The sequence below is a fragment of the Capricornis sumatraensis genome, chromosome X (genome assembly GCF_032405125.1).
Source record: "Capricornis sumatraensis isolate serow.1 chromosome X, serow.2, whole genome shotgun sequence".
Classification (NCBI taxonomy): Eukaryota; Metazoa; Chordata; class Mammalia; order Artiodactyla; family Bovidae; genus Capricornis; species Capricornis sumatraensis.
The window spans coordinates 75,202,337-75,219,242 of record NC_091092.1 but is presented as its reverse complement, the minus strand read 5'-3'; the positions used below and the strand labels follow the sequence as shown (position 1 = coordinate 75,219,242).

Sequence of the window (16,906 nt, the reverse complement as noted above, 5' to 3'; positions counted from 1 at the left end):
TGCTGTTCCAATGATCCAATAGATGTTGGCAATTTGATCTCTGGTTCCTCTGCCTTTTCCATATCCAGCTTGAACATCTGGAAGTTCACAGTTCACATATTGCTGAAGCCTGGCTTGGAGAATTTTGAGCATTACTTTGCTAGCGTGTGAGATGAGTGCAATTGTGTGGTAGTTTGAACATTCTTTGGCATTACCTTTCCTTGGGATTGGAATGAAAACTCAACTTTTCCAGTCCTGTGGCTACTGCTGAGTTTTCCAAATTTGCTGGCATATTGAGTGCAGCACTTCCACAGCATCGTCTTTTAGGATTTGAAATAGCTTAGCTGGAATTTAATCACCACCACTAGCTTTGTTCATAATGTTTCCTAAGGCCCATTTGACTTCGCATTCCAGGATTTCTGGCTCTCAGTGAGTGATCACATCATTGCGGTTATCTGGGGTCATGAAGATCTTTTTTGTATAGTTCTTCTGTGTATTCTTGCCACCTCTTCTTAGTATCTTTTGCTTCTGTTAGGTTCATACCATTTCTCTCCTTTACTGTGTCCATCTCTGCATGAAATGTTCCCTTGGTATCACTGATTTTCTTGAAGAGATCTCTAGTCTTTGCCATTCTATTGTTTTCCTCTATTTCTTTGCATTGATCACTGAAGAAGGCTTTATCTCTCCTTGCTATTCTTTGGAATTCTGCATTCAAATGGGTGTATCTTTCCTTTTCTCCTGTGCCTTTAGCTTCTCTTCTTTTCTCAGCTATTTGTAAGCCCTCCTTAGACAACCATTCTGCCTTTTTTCATTTCTTTTTCTTGGGGATGGTCTTGATCACTGCCTCCTGTACAATGGCACAAACCTCCATCCATAGTTCTTCAGGCACACTGTCAGATCTAATCCCTTCGATCTATTTGTCTCATTGTAGTCTTTGCTTATGATCATTATTATATAATTACTAGTATAGTAATAATTTGAATTTCAGTTTTATACTTTTATTGAAACTTGAAAGTCCTATTAGACCTGACTGTGAATCTACAATTATAGAAGAATTTGCCCTGTTACTCTAAAATTCTAAATTGTTCCCCAGAATTAGACAATGCAGAGGCATAAAAGGCAAATGTGGTGGTGGTGGTTTCATTGCTAAGTCGTGTCCAACTCTTTGCGACCCCATGGACTGTAGCCTGCCAGGCTTGTCTGTCCATGGGATTCTCCAGGCAAGAATACTGGAGTGGGCTGCCATTTCCTTCTGAAATAAATGTAGTGCTTGGAGGGAAAGATGATTTCTTAAAAGAAAGCCACGAATTTGCCGCTCATTCCCAAATGGCACTTGTGGTAAAAACACAGCTGCCAGTGCAGGAGATGTAAGAGACTTGGGTTTGATGCCTGGGATGGGAAGATCCTCTAGAGGAGGGCGTGGAAAACCACTCCAGTATTCTTGCCTTGAGAATCCCATGGACAAAGGATCCTGGCAGGCTACAGTCCATGGTTTCACAGAGTCAGACATGACTGAAGCAACTTAGCATGCATTCACTTGATCCTCAGGGCACAGGAAGGTTGGGCCTCAAATGCCAGAGAAGATTTCAGGGTCGTTCTTGGAATGGTTTTTTGGTTAAAGTAGAGAGGTCCCAAACTGGTGATTCTGAGAAACTCTAAGCCAGGAGAGAAGAGGAAGTGGAGAGAGGAGGGAAGAAATAAACGATAAACAGAAGGATGAAGTAGTGTGTTGAAAGTCAGAGTAGTAAATAGGTAAATAGCTAAGATTTTCACGGCAGAGTCCCCAGAAGCTAAAGGGGAGCGTTAGGCAAAGTGAGTTTGGATTAGGATGCTATGAACCAAGGGCTTATCTGAAGTCCTGTCTCAGAACATATTGAAGAAGGTGAGTGGGAGGCTGTTTATGAGCCCTGAATAAACTATGAAATTATAGAAATTAAAGTCATGGTATCAAACTTGAACTGTGAAACTAATAGAAGGAAGAATTTTAGTTCATAGGCAATTATCAAATGGAAACAGTTTCCTTTGAGAACAATTACTTTTTTATGCCATGAAATTATTTATACGCTGTTCAGTTCAGTTCAGTTGCTCAGTCATGTCCAACTCCTTGTGACCCCATGAATGGCAGCATGCCAGGCCTCCCTGTCCATCACCAGCTCCTGGAGTTCACTCAAACTCATGTCCATCAAGTCAGTGAACCACCCAGCCATCTCACCCTCTGTCGTTCCCTTCTCCTCCTCTCCCAATCCCTCCCAGCATCAGGGTCTTTTCCAATGAGTCAACTCTTCACATGAGGTGGCCAAAGTATTGGAGTTTCAGCTTTAGCACCAGTCCTTCCATGAACACCCAGGACTGATCTCCTTTAGGATGGACTGGTTGGATCTCCTTGCAGTCCAAGGGACTCTCAAGAGTCTTCTCCAACACCACAGTTCAAAAGCATCAATTCTTTGGCACTCAGCTTTCTTTACAGTTCAACTCTCAAATCCATACATGACCACTGGAAAAACCATAGCCTTGACTAGACGGACCTTTGTTGGCAAAGTAATTTCTCGGTTTTTTAATATGCTGTCTAGTTTGGTCATAACTTTCCTTCCAAGGAGTAAGCGTCTTTTAATTTCATGGCTGCAATCACCATCTGCAGTGATTTTGGAACCCCCCAAAATAAAGCCTGACACTGTTTCCACTGTTTCCCCATCTATTTGCCATGAAGTGACGGGACCGGACACCATGATCTTAGTTTTCTGAATGTTGAGCTTTAAGCCAACTTTTTCACTCTCCTCTTTCACTTTCATCAAGAGGCTTTTTAGGTCCTCTTCACTTTCTGCAATAAGAGTGGTGTCATCTGCATATCTGAGGTTATTGATATTTCTCACAGCAATCTTGATTCCAGCTTGTGCTTCTTCCAGCCCAGCGTTTCTCATGATGTACTCTGCATATAAGTTAAATAAGCAAGGTGACAATATACAGCCTTGATGTACTCCTTTTCGTATTTGGAGCCAGTCAGGCACTCTGTCTATCAGATCTAGTCCCTTAAATCTATTTCTCACTTCCACTGTATAATCATAAGCGATTTGATTTAGGTCATACCTGAATGGTCTAGTGGTTTTCCCTACTTTCTTCAATTTAAAGTCTGAATTTGGCAATAAGGAGTTCATGATCTGAGCCACAGTCAGCTCCCAGTCTTATTTTTGTTGACTGTATAGAGCTTCTCCATCTTTGGCTGCAAAGAATATAATCAATCTGATTTCGGTGTTGACCATCTGGTGATGTCCATGTGTAGAGTCTTCTCTCATGTTGTTGGAAGAGGGTGTTTGCTATGACCAGTGCATTTTCTTGGCAAAACTCTATTAGTCTTTGCCCTGCTTCATTCCACATTCCAAGGCCAAATTTGCCTGTTACTCCAGGTGTTTCCTGACTTCCTACTTTTGCATTCCAGTTCCCTATAATGAAAAGGACATCTTTTTTGGGTGTTAGTTCTAAAAGGTCTTGTAGGTCTTCATAGAACCATTCAACTTCAGCTTCTTCAGTGTTACTCATTGGGGCATAGGCTTAGATTACTCTGATATTGAATGGTTTGCCTTGGAAATGAACAGAGATCATTCTGTCGTTTTTGAGATTGCATCCAAGTACTGCATTGTTGACCATGATGGCTACTCCATTTTTTCTAAGGGATTCCTGCCCACAGTAGTAGATATAATGGTCATCTGAGTTAAATTCACCCATTCCAGTCCATTTTAGTTCGCTGATTCCTAGAATGTCGACATTCACTCTTGCCATCTCCTGTTTGACCACTTCCAATTTGCCTTGATTCATGGGCCTGACATTCAAGGTTCCTATGCAGTATTGCTCTTTACAGCATTGGACCTTGCTTCTATCACCAGTCATGTCCACAACTGGGTATTGTTTCTGCTTTGGCTCCATCCCCTCATTATTTCTGGAGTTATTTCTCCACTGATCTCCAGTAGCATATTGGTCACCTACTGACCCGGGGAGTTCCTCTTTCAGTATCTTATCATTTTGTCTTTTCATACTGTTCATGAACAGTATTTATACACTGCTGTTGCTGCTGTTGCTAAGTCACTTCAGTCGTGTCTGACTCTGTGCGGCCCCATAGACGGCAGCCCACCAGGCTCCCCCGTCCCTGGGATTCTCCAAGCAAGAACACTGGAGTGGGTTGCCATTTCCTTCTCCAATGCATTAAAGTGAAAAGTCAAAGTGAAGTCACTCAGTCGTGCCCGACTCTTAGCGACCCCATGGACTGCAGCCTACCAGGCTCCTTCATCCATGGGATTTTCCAGGCAAGAGTACTGGAGTGGGTTGCCATTGCCTTCTCCGGATTTATACACTAGCAGGCCTATATTTATACACTAGTAGGGCATCCAGTCCCTTAACTTCATGGGAAATAGATGGGGAAACAGTGGAATCAGTGTCAAACTTTATTTTTGGGGGCTCCAAAATCACTGCAGATGGTGACTGCAGCCATGAAATTAAAAGACGCGTACTCCTTGGAAGAAGAGTTATGACCAACCTAGACAGCATATTCAAAAGCAAAGACGTTAGTTTGCAGACTAAGGTCCATCTAGTCAAGGCTATGGTTTTTCCAGTGGTCATGTATGGATGTGAGAGTTGGACTGTGAGGAAAGCTGAGCACCAAAGAATAGATGCTTTAGAACTGTGGTGTTGGAGAAGACTCTTGAGAGTCCCTTGGACTGCAAGGAGATCCAACCAGTCCATTCTGAAGGAGATCAGCCCTGGGATTTCTTTGGAAGGAATGAAGCTAAAGCTGAAACTCCAATACTTTGGCCAGCTCATGCGAAGAGTTGACTCATTGGCAAAGACTCTGATGTTGGGAGGGATTGGGGGCAGGAGGAGAAGGGGACGACAGAGGATGAGATGGCTGGATGGCATCACTGAGTCGATGGATGTGAATCTGAGTGAACTCTGGGAGTTGGTGATGGACAGTGAGGCCTGGCGTGCTGCAGTTCATGGGGTCGCAAAGAGTCGGACACGACTGAGGGACTGAACTGAACTGAACTGAGGCCTATATTATGCAGAAATGAATTCTACATCATTCTCATCACTGTCCTTAGGAGAGAATGAAGGGAAGCATCAGTCAAGTTCTTATTGATGATTTTTGAATTTATATTTGGTACAATAAGGAACTAAGTAAATTATGGTACATTAATCTTATGGAATTCCATACAGCATGAAAATGGATATACATGGAAACCAAATTTAAATGAAAAGCAAATTGTAATAAAGGGCCAAAATCATATATGATCTCCAATTATATCTATGTGAGCACATTTTTTTAAATAAAATATAGGAGTAGAAACTGGAATGAAACATAGAGAAATAAAAATAACTTTGTTATATTGGTAGAGATAGAATCTTTTCTCTTTCAAATTTTATGAAATATTCCTTTAATATGATGCTTTTCTCCTTTTTGTTTTTGCTCTTCAAGAGTAATTAATGCTTGTGATAAAAAAGTTAAGGGAGTAAATAATTATGGATAGGTAAAAGGAAAAGTTCTCAAATTCAGTTTTCAGTCACATGAATGTACATATATTTCTCCATGTAATAGTAAGATGAACCCAGATCCCAGTTTAAGACAATTAGGGGATCACTGAAGGTTCCAATATTGATTCCTTTCTTATCCCATTCTTTCTTTCTGGCTGATGTCATTCAATGACTTCAACTACCACGTTTTCAGTTCGGTTCAGTTCAGTCGCTCAGTTGTGTCTGTCTGAATCTTTGCGACCCCATGAATCACAGCACACTAGGCCTCCCTGTCCTTCACCAACTCCCAGAGTCTACTCAGACTCACGTCCATCGAGTCAGTGATGCCATCCAGCCATCTCATCCTCTGTCGTCCCCTTCTCCTCCTGCCCCCAATCCCTCCCAGCATCAGAGTCTTTTCCAGTGAGTTAACTCTTTGCATGAGGTGGCCAAAGTACTGGAGTTTCAGCTTTAGCATCATTCCTTCCAAAGAAATCCCAGGACTGATCTCCTTCAGAATGGACTGGTTGGATCTCCTTGCAGTCCAAGGGACTGTCAAGAGTCTTCTCCAACACCATAGTTCAAAAGCATCTATTCTTCGGCACTCAGCTTTCTTCACAGTCCAACTGTCATATCCATACATGACCACTGGAAAAACCATAGCCTTGACTAGATGGACCTTTGTTGGCAAAGTAATGTCTCTGCTTTTGAATATGCTGTCTAGGTTGGTCATAACTTTCCTTCCAAGGAGTAAACGTCTTTTAATTTCATGGCTGAAGTCACCATGTGCAGTGATTTTGGAGCCCAAACAAATAAAGTCTGACACTGTTTCCACTGTTTCTCCATGTATTTGCCATAAAGTGATGGGACCGGAGGCCACGATCTTTGTTTTCTGAATGTTGAGCTTTAAGGCAACTTTTTCACTCTCCACTTTCACTTTCCTGAAGAGGCTTTTTAATTCCTCTTCACTTTCTGCCATAACGGTGGTGTCATCTGCATATCTGAGGTTATTCATATTTCTCCCGGAAATCTTGATTCCAGCTTGTGCTTCTTCCAGCCCAGCCTTTCTCATGATGTACTCTGCATATAAGTTAAATAAGCAGGGTGACAGTGTACAGCCTTGACGTACTCCTTTTCCTATTTGGAACCAGTCTGTTGTTCCATGTCCAGTTCTAACTGTTGCTTCCTGACCTGCATATAGGTTTCTCAAGAGGCAGGTCAGGTGGTCTGGTATTCCCATCTCTTTCAGAATTTTCCACAGTTTCTTGTGATCCACACAGTCAAAGGCTTTGGCATAGTCAATAAAGCAGAAATAGATGTTTTTCTGGAACTCTCTTGCTTTTTCAATGATCCAGTGGATGTTGGCAATTTGATCTCTGGTTCCTCTGCCTTTTCTAAGACCAGCTTGAACATCAGGAAGTTCCCGGTTCACGCATTGCTGAAGCCTTGCTTGGAGAATTTTGAGCATTACTTTACTAACATGTAAGATGAGTGCCATTGTGTGGTAGTTTGAGCATTCTTTGGCATTGCCTTTCTTTGGGATTGGAATGAAAACTGACCTATTCCAGTCCTGTGGCCACTGCTGAGTTTTCCAAATCTGCTGGCAAATTGAGTGCAGCACTTTCACCGCATCATCTTTCAGGATTTGAAATATCTCAACTTGAATGCCATCACCTCCACTAGCTTTGTTCATAGTGATGCTTTCTAAGGCCCACTTGACTTCACATTCCAGGATGTCTGGCTCTAGGTGAGTGATCACACCATCGTGATTATCTTGGTCATGAAGATCCTTTTTGTACAGTTCTTCTGTGTATTCTTGCCACCTCTTCTTAATATCTTCTGCTTCTGTTAGGTCTATACCATTTCTGTCCTTTATCGAGCCCATTTTTGCATGAAATATTCCCTTTGTATCTTTTTAAAATTTATTTTAATAGGAGGTTAATTACTTTACAATATTGTATTGGTTTTGCCATACATCAACGTGTATCCACCACAGTATACCTGTGTTCCCCATCCTGAACCCCCCTCCCTCCTCCCTCCCCATACCATCCCTCTGGGTCGTCTCAGTGCACTAGCCCCAAGCATCCAGTATCATGAATTGAACCTGGACTGGGGACTTGTTTCATATATGATATTATACATGTTTCAATTCAAATCTTGACTTCTAGCCTAGCTTTCTTTCCTGAACTTCAGACTTCTATAGCCATCAACTAATCACACAATTTCCACCTGGATATACCACAAGCAGGAGAAGGGAATGTCAACCCACTCCAATATTCCTGCCTGGAGAGTCCCATAGATGGAGGAGCCTGGTGGGGTACAGTCCATGGAGTTGTAAAGTTGGACATGACTTAGCGACTTAACCACCAACATACCATAAGCCTCTCATATTCTAAAATTCTATCATCTCTGCACCTTCCAAACTTGCTTCTCTTCTTTATTCCCTACTTTAAATAATCATGGTTCAAATAGTTTTACAGATGAAATTCCTTGGCTCCTTCCTTTCCCTCACCAGCAACACTAAATTAATTTGCCTATTTCATCCATTCCACTTTTAGAGTATTTTTTTGATCTAGTTTACTTCTTCTCTCTCCTCTGCAATTATCCTATCCCAGACCATCATCATCTCTCACTCGACCTATATTAATAGCTTCTCCCTGCTTCTAGTATTGTTACCCCTTTACTATAAGTTCCACATTTATGTCAGAATTATTCCTTTGGAACAGAGTTTGACTCACATAATTTTTCTCAAATATTTGCCTAACTTTAAAAAATCTAAGCACTTAACATGGCTTTTCAAGTATTTCAAGATCTGGCCCTGACAGTCAACTTGTATAGTAAATCTCTCCACTCATCCTAAACTCCTGTAGCTCCTTTGTGGAACACTTCCTGGTCTTTGTCCCCTGCCCTTGCACTTGTTTTCTAGTCGCTAAAATCCTAAATTTCAGAGCCTAACTCAAATATCACCCTTTTCATGAAGTCAATGTTATGTGCCTCACTGGAAAGCAGCTGTTTTGTCCCTTTTTATTCTCACTGAACACTACCTGAGCTTCTTTTATAGCACCTATTTCAAACTTCCTTGCATCATAATGATTTGTGTCATGACAGTGAACTTTACTAGACTGCAAGTTGCTTGAAGACAGAAATAGTATTGCACTGATTGCTTATCCCTGAAGATATCACAGTGCCTAGAACATTGAAGATACTGTTTTGAATTGAATTAAACTGAATCTGTGACCTGAGACTGATGAGGATTTGTCCCTCCTTGCCTCTTCTCGCAACAACTACAGGACTCAGGATACAGTTTGGTTATAAAGAAACTTGTATATCAGAGAGCTCTTCTTAACCAGAATGTATTCTGTTTTCCTCTGACCTGGAAACAAGTTAAATAGCCATGTCCTAGGCCCAAATCTCTAACTGTTCCTTCTTTCCACTAATAAGCCTAGCCTTAGCACACAAAGGCCAGCAGAAACAATCTTGTCAGAGTAGTGAGAAATGCATGATTCATTTATCAACTAGCTGGAGTTTGGGAAGGAATTGAGAGATCCATCTGTTGAAATCTCACCATTCATCAGCAGTACGTTGTCCTGGGCAGCCAGCCTGCTGTTAGCTACTTACTAATTTTAACTCATTTTCCTCTTCTCCGAAAGGTTCTTGGGTTAATTTATTGACTATATAAAAAGAATCAGAAAAACCACCACAAATTGTGGGATTAACATTGACTTGTGTCAGAAAACCTGGATCTTAATCATGATTCTGCTACTAACTTGCTATCAAATATTGGGTAACTGACTTCCTTTCTCTGAGTTTCTCTAATCTGCAATCATTAAAAAGTCTTTTTCTTTTTAACCTGTAATCTAATTTTCAACCTTTTAAAATGTGTAGAACAGTTTTAAGTAAAGATAGCAACTCCATAAAAGGAGAGGATAAAGAATGAGATGACTTACACCAGCCAGAACTGCCATCATCAAAAAAAATCCACAAACAGTAAATGCTGGAGAGGGTGTGGAGAGACAGGAATCCTCCTACACTGTTGGAGAAATGTAAATTGGTCTAATCACTATGGAGACCAGTATGGAGGTTCCTTAAAAAACTAAAAATACAGCTAACATACAACCCTACAATCCCACTAGTGGGCTTATATCCAGAGAAAAACATGATCTGAAAGTATACATGCACCCCAATATTCACTGTAGCACTGTTTAAAATAGCCAAGATATGGAAGCAACCTAAATGTCCATCGACAGAGGAGTGGATAAACAAGATTGTAATATTCCAGTATATATGTATATATACTGGAATATTACACAGCCATTAATAATGAAATAACACTGTTTGCAGCAACATGGATGGACCTAGGGATTGTCATACTGCATGAACTAAGTCAGACAGAGGAGAAATATCATAAGCTATCCCTTATATGTGGAATCTAAAAAGGAATAAATACAAATAAACTTACAAATCAGAAGGATACTCACAGACTAAGAGAATGACATTATGGTTGCTGGGGGAAGGGATAGCTAGGGACTTTGGGAAGGTAAGGTACACACTGCTGTGTTTAAAATGAATAACCCAATAAAGACCTACTGTATAGCACATGGAACTCTGGTCGATGTTGTGTGGCAGCTTGGATGAAAGGGGGTTTGGGGGAGTATGGATACATGTATATGTATGGCTGAATCCCTTCTCTGTTCACCTGAAACTATCATAACATTGTTAATCAGCTACAAACCAATATAAAATAAAATTTTAAAAAAATAATGGGATGACAAGAAGTATTTTGTCTTCATAAAGCAGTACAAAATCGATCCATTATCAAAGATCATTTAATTGAGGTATGATACAACATTAATTTGGCTTCATATGTACAACATAAGGAGAAGGCAATGGCAACCCACTCCAGTACTCTTGCCTGGAAAATCCCATGGACGGAGAAGCCTGGTAGGCTGCAGTCCATGGGGTCGCTAAGAGTTGGACATGATTGAGGGACTTCACTTTCACTTTTCACTTTCATGCATTGGAGAAGGAAATGGCAACCCACTCCAGTGTTCTTGCCTGGAGAATCCCAGGGATGGGGGAGCCTGGTGGGCTGCCATCTATGCGGTAGCACAGAGTCAGACACGACTGAAATGACTTAGCAGCAGCAGCAGCAGTACAACACAATGATTCAGTATTTGTATATGTTGTGAAATAATCAACTCAGTAAGTCTAGTTAACGTCTTTCACCATACATAGTAACAGAATTCTTTGCTTGAGATGAAAACTTTTAAGATTTACTCTCAACAACTTTCAAATATGCAACAGTATTATTTACCATAGCTACCATGATGTCCATAATGTCCCATGATAACTGGAAGTTTGTACTTTTTGACTGCTTTCACCCATTTTGCCCACCTCCACACCCTGACTCTGGCAACTACAAATCTGTTCTCTGTATCTATGAGCTTGTTTGATCTTTTTAAGATTCCATGTTTAAGTAAGATGCTACTGCTAAGTCGCTTCAGTCATGTCCGACTCTGTGCGATCCCATAGACAGCAGGCCACTAGGTTCCCCCGTCCCTGGAATTCTCCAGGCAAGAACACTTGAGTGGGTTGCCATTTCCTTCTCCAATGTATGAAAGTGAAAAGTGAAAGTGAAGTCGCTTAGTCGTGCCGACTCTTAGCGACCCCATGGACTGCAGCCTACCAGGCTCCTCCATCCATGGGACTTTCCAGGCAAGAGTACTGGAGTGGGGTGCCATTGCCTTCTCCGTTAAGTAAGATAGTTCTTAAGTATTTGTCTTTCCCTGTCTGACTTACTACACTTAGCATAATGCTCTTAAGGTCCATCCATGTTGTCATGAATGGCAAGATTTCATTCTTTTTATGGCTAAATAACCTTCCATCGTATGCCTGTAGTCTGTTTATGACTGAATAACATTACATTATGTGAGATGTATTTTCTTTTTTAAAAAAATTAATTCATTTATTTTAATTGGAGGCTAAGTACTTTACAATATTATGGTTGTTTTCCCCATACATCGACACAAATCAGCCACGGGTGTACATGTGTCCCCCCCATCCTGAAACACCCTCCCACCTCCCCCTCCCACCTCCCTCTCCACCCCATTGCTCTGGGCTGTCCCAGAGCACCAGCTTTGAGTGTCCTGCTTCACGCATCAAACTTGCACTGGTCATCTATTTTACATATGGTAATATACATGTTTCAGTGCAAATAAAAACCACAATGAAGTACCATCTCACGCTGGTCAGAATGGCTGCCATCAAAAAGTCTGCAAGCAATAAATGCTGGAGATGTATTTCCTTTATCCATTCATCTGCTGATGAACACTTAGGTTTTTTTTTTTCTATATTTTGGTTATTATAAATAATTCTGCAATGAACCTAGGGGTGCATATATCCATTTTGAGTTAGTGTTTTCATTTCCTTTGGATAAATACCTAGAAGTGGAATTACTGGATTATATGGTACTTTTATTTTTAATATTTTGAGGAATCTCCATAGTGGCTAAACCAGTTTACATTTCCACCAACAGGCACAAGAGTTCCCTTTTCTCCACATCCTTGCTAACACTTGTTATTTTTTGTATTTTTCAAAATAGTCATTCTCAAATGTGTGAAGTGATATTATTGTTGGTTTTGTTTGCATTTCCCTGATTATTAGTGATATTGAGCATCTTTTTATGTACCCCTTGGCCATTTGTATGTCTTCTGTAGAAAATGTCTATTCAGAGTTTCTGTCCATTGTTTAATCAGATTGTTTGTGGGGTTTTGTTATTAAGGTATATAAATTATTTTTCAGATATATCATTTGCAATATCTCCCATTCAGTAGACTGGCTTTTCATTTTGTTGGTGGTTTCCTTTGATGTGCAGAAGCTTTTTAGTTTGATGTAGTCCCATTTGTTTACTTTGCTTTTGTTGCTTTGTCTGAGGACACAGATAAAGAAAAACAAAACAAAACAAAACAAAACTATTGCTAACACTGAAGTTTTTGGTGACAAATCCAAAAACTCATCACCAAGACCTATGTCAAGGACCTTACTATCTCTGTTTTCTTCTAGGAGTTTATGGTTTCAGGTCTCACATTCAAGTCTTTAATCTATTTTGAGTTAACTTTTGTGTATGTGCAAAATAATGGTCCAGTTTCATTATTTTGCATGTGGTTGTCCAGTTTTTGCAACATCATTTATTTAAGAGACTGTCCCTCCTCCATTGTATATTATTGGCTCCTATGTTGTAAATTAATTGACCATATATGCCTGGGTTTATTTCTGGGCTACCTAATCTATTCAACTGATCTGTGTGTCAATTTGAAATTTCAAACTGTATATCAGTTTGAAATAGAGCAGAATAGATAGCCCAGAAAAAAACCCATCACAGAACATGATGCTGCCAGCTTTTGGTTTTTCCTCAAGATTCCTTTGGCTATTCAGAGAAAGACCATTTAATTTTTAAAGATCAACAACACCAAAAGCATAAATTAAAGTACAAGAAAAAACTTTTGATAAATATGATTTAATTAAAGATTTTAAATTTATTTTCTCCCACAGTAGTTAAGCATGCCTTTTAAATGAATAAGAGCTGAGGAAAATTAGCATGTGCATCATTCAGGATTAGAGGAGCCAACATGCAAAATCTCTAAAAAGATGAAGTTTGACCAGGTCATGTATAAAATCCTTTCATGCTTTGACATTGTGTAGGATATGACAATGGTAATGAACCCATCAAAGTAGTAGATGCTCAAGAAACTCTTATACGCATTAGGTAAAATTTATTAAGTGTTTGAGTTTGTGGCATAGGCTGTAAATGCTGAAGAAATTCAGATAGAAGGTTTGCAGAAACAGAAAGTAAAGGGTTGGAATACTAAGAATATAATTTCTGTGTTCAACTATGAGTTTTGGGATAAATTTTTGAGATGGTTCCCAAAGCCCTTAAAGAAGGGTCATTAATTGTATTACTTATTTTTGTGATTTTTTTTATTCTTGGTATTTTTATACTTGATTGGTGAGAGAGATAAGGGAAAGGGAAAGGAAGAAATATAACTTACATTTATGAAGAGCCTTCCATATGATAAGAAGCACATATATACTATCATATTTAACCTTCACAACAATCACCAGAAGTGTGTAAGTCAGTATTATTACTCCTATTTTTAACATATTAAAAAAAAAGTCTGGTCAATTCCCAGAGTTCATTTTTGTAGTATAAAAACAGATCCAGAAATAAAACCTAGATCTTATTAAATCCAAAACCCTTACTCCTTCTACTACTATGCCACTTCGAGTTAGCATGCTTTCTGAAGACCGTCTTCTCACATTATTTCAATGTGAATAACAAGAAGAATTCTCAGATAAGATTTTAGAGTTTAGGGACTCATTCACATAGAACTTTTGTTCAATAAGCTGTATTCAAAACCTTTGGTACCTTCAGTGTACTACCTGAACTTCATCTTGAGCTCTGAAGATCCTTTTATACAGAACAGATTCATTCTCCAAGTTCTCCCAATATTACTTATACATCACAAAAGAAAAATTAAAATGGAGAATTCCCTGGTGGTCCAGTGGTTAGGACTCCATGCTTCCACTGCAGGGGCCCATGTTTGATTCCTGGCTGGGGAACTAAAATCCCACAAGCCATGCAGTGCAGTCAAAAAAACAGAGAGAGAGAGAGAGAGAGAGAGAGAGAGAGAGAGAATTCAAATGGCTCTCAAACCTAGAGGGAACATAAAATCACTCATAATTTGATAAAATCAAATTAAAACCACACTGAGATACTATTTCTCAACTCTCAGACTGACAAAAATTTTAAAGTATGACAACAGATTCTGTTTCTTAGGTTGTAGGAAAACAAGTACTCTGATATATCACTGATGGGAATTCCAATTGGTACAACTTTTATGGAATGAAATCTGACAATATCTTAGAAAACCATACATGACTTTTAATTTGACTGATCAACCTTACTCCTAAGAATGTAATCTGAAGATAAACTTCCAACAACATAAAAATATGTATGTGCCAGGTTGTTTATTCCAACATCCTTTTGCAATAGCAAAATACTGGGAAACAACCTAAATATTCACACATAGGAGAGTGGTCAAATAAACTGTGGTATACCTAAACAATGAAGAACTGCATTAGTTATACATTTCAGTGAAATAAATAACCACAATTTTTGTGGCTTTAAAACCACATGTTTATTGCTTCAAGTTTTCTCTGAGCCAGAAATCTTGGCATGTTTTAGCTGAGTCTTCTGCTTTAGAGATTCTCATAATATGCAATCAAGGTGTTGGCCAGGACTGGGACTTATTTGAAGCTAAACTGGGGAAAGATCCACCTCTAAGCTTATATGATTGTTGGAAGGACTCAGATCCTTCTGGATTCAGCTTTTCGCTAATTGTCAACTGGAATTTGTCCTTAGCAACTATAGGGTTATGATAAATTTTTGCTATGTGGGCCTCTCCATACAGTGGCTTCCTTCATTAAAGCCAGCAAGGTAGAGACTCAATGTAGTCTTCTGAAAGATAGTCATTACAATCTTATTCAACATAATCATAGATGTAACATCCTATCACTTTTGCCATATTCCACTGGTTAGAGGCAAGTCATAAATAATGTCCACATTTGAGTGAAGGGAATTATGCAAGGGCATGAGCATTAGGAGACAGAGATCATTGAGTACCTTCGGAGTCTATCTTGTCAGAAGTACTATGTAGTTGTAAAAAAAAGTATGAGAGCACTTCTTATTCAAGATGGCAGAGTAGAAGGACGTGTACACATCTCCTGTGAGAGCACCAAAATTGCAACTAGCTATTGAACAATCATCAACAGAAGGATTCTGGAACCTACCAAAAATAGATACCCCACATCCAAAGACAAAGATTAAGCTGCAGTGAGACAGTAAGAGGCATGCAAACACAATAAAATCTAATCCCATACCACCCAGGTGGGTGACCCACAAACTGGAGAACAAGAATACCAAAGAAGTTCTCTCACTGTTGTGAAAATCCTGAGCCTCACATCAGGCTTCTCAGCTTCGAGATCTGGCAAAGAGACTGGGACTCGCCAGCGAATCTGACGTTGAAGGCCAATAGGATTTGATTACAGGATTTTTACAGGACTGGGGGAAAACAGAGACTCCATTCTTGGAGGACACAAAAAACTCTTGTGCACACCAAGGCCCAGGAGAAAGGAGCAGTGACCTCAAGGAAGACTGAACCAGATCTACCTGCTAGTGTTGGAGAATCTCCTGTGGAGGTGTGAGTAATCAGTGACTCACTGCAGGGACCATTGGCACTAACAACAAGCAGTTCTGGAAGGGGCCCCTTGGCATAAGTTCTCTTGGAGGTTGACATTAACCCTATCTTAGAGTTCAAAGACCCCAGGGCTGGTTGGTCTCAGGTCAAACAACTAACAGGGAGGGAGTGCAACTCCCCCATCAGCAGATACTTGGATTAAAGTTTTATTGAGCATGGCCCTGCCCACCAGAGAAAGACCCAATTTTTCCCACTGCCCGTCCCTCCCATCAGGAAGCTTAGACAAGATTCTTAGCCTCCTCCATCAGAGGGCAGACAGAAGCAGCAAAAAGAACAACTCGCAGTGGCTAGAATGAAAACCACATTACAAAACATTAATCAGAATGAAACAACAGGGGGTTATGTCCCAGATAAAGGGACAAGATAAAACTGTAGAAAAACAACTAAATGAAGTGGAGATAGGCAACCATCCAGGAAAAGAATTCAGAATAATGATTGTGAGGATTATCCAGGATCTCAGAAACAGAATGGAGAAGATGCAAGAAATGTCTACCAAAGACTAAGAAGAAGTAAAGAACAAACAGAGATGAATAACACACTAGAAGGAATCAATAGCAGAATAACTGAGGCCAAAGAATGGAAGTGACCTGGAGGACAGAATGATGGAAATCACTGCTGCAGAACAGAATACAGAAAAAAGAAAAAGAAAAAAAAATAACAGAAGACAGCCTCAGAAACTTCTGGGACAACATTAAACACACCAACATTTGCATTATAGGGATCTTAGCAGGAAAAGAAAGAGAAAGGACCTGAGAAAATACTTGAAGAGATAATAGCTGAAAACTTCCCAAACATGGGAAAGGAAATAATCAACCAAGTCCAGGAAGCACAGAGTCCCAGGCAGGATAAACCCAAGGAGGAACACATGGAGACACATAGTAATCAAAATGATGAAAATAAAAGACAAAGATAAAATATTTGAAGAAATAAGGAGAAAAGGACAAATAATATACAAGGGAACTCCCATAAGGTTATCAGCTGATTTCTCAACAGAAACTCTACAAGAGAGAAGGGAATGACATGATATAGTTAAAGTGCTGAAACAGAAGAAACTACAACCAAGAATACTCTACCCAGCAAGACTCCCCTTCAGATTTGACAGAAAAATAAAATAC

At 39.8% G+C, this 16,906-nt stretch overlaps 1 pseudogene; it reads right to left on the bottom strand.

The window, feature by feature from the left end:
- Nucleotides 1-3,068: 3,068 nt before the first annotated feature.
- LOC138070690 (craniofacial development protein 2-like) lies at nt 3,069-3,861 on the bottom strand (annotated as a pseudogene).
- Between the last annotated feature and the right edge of the window lie 13,045 nt (nt 3,862-16,906).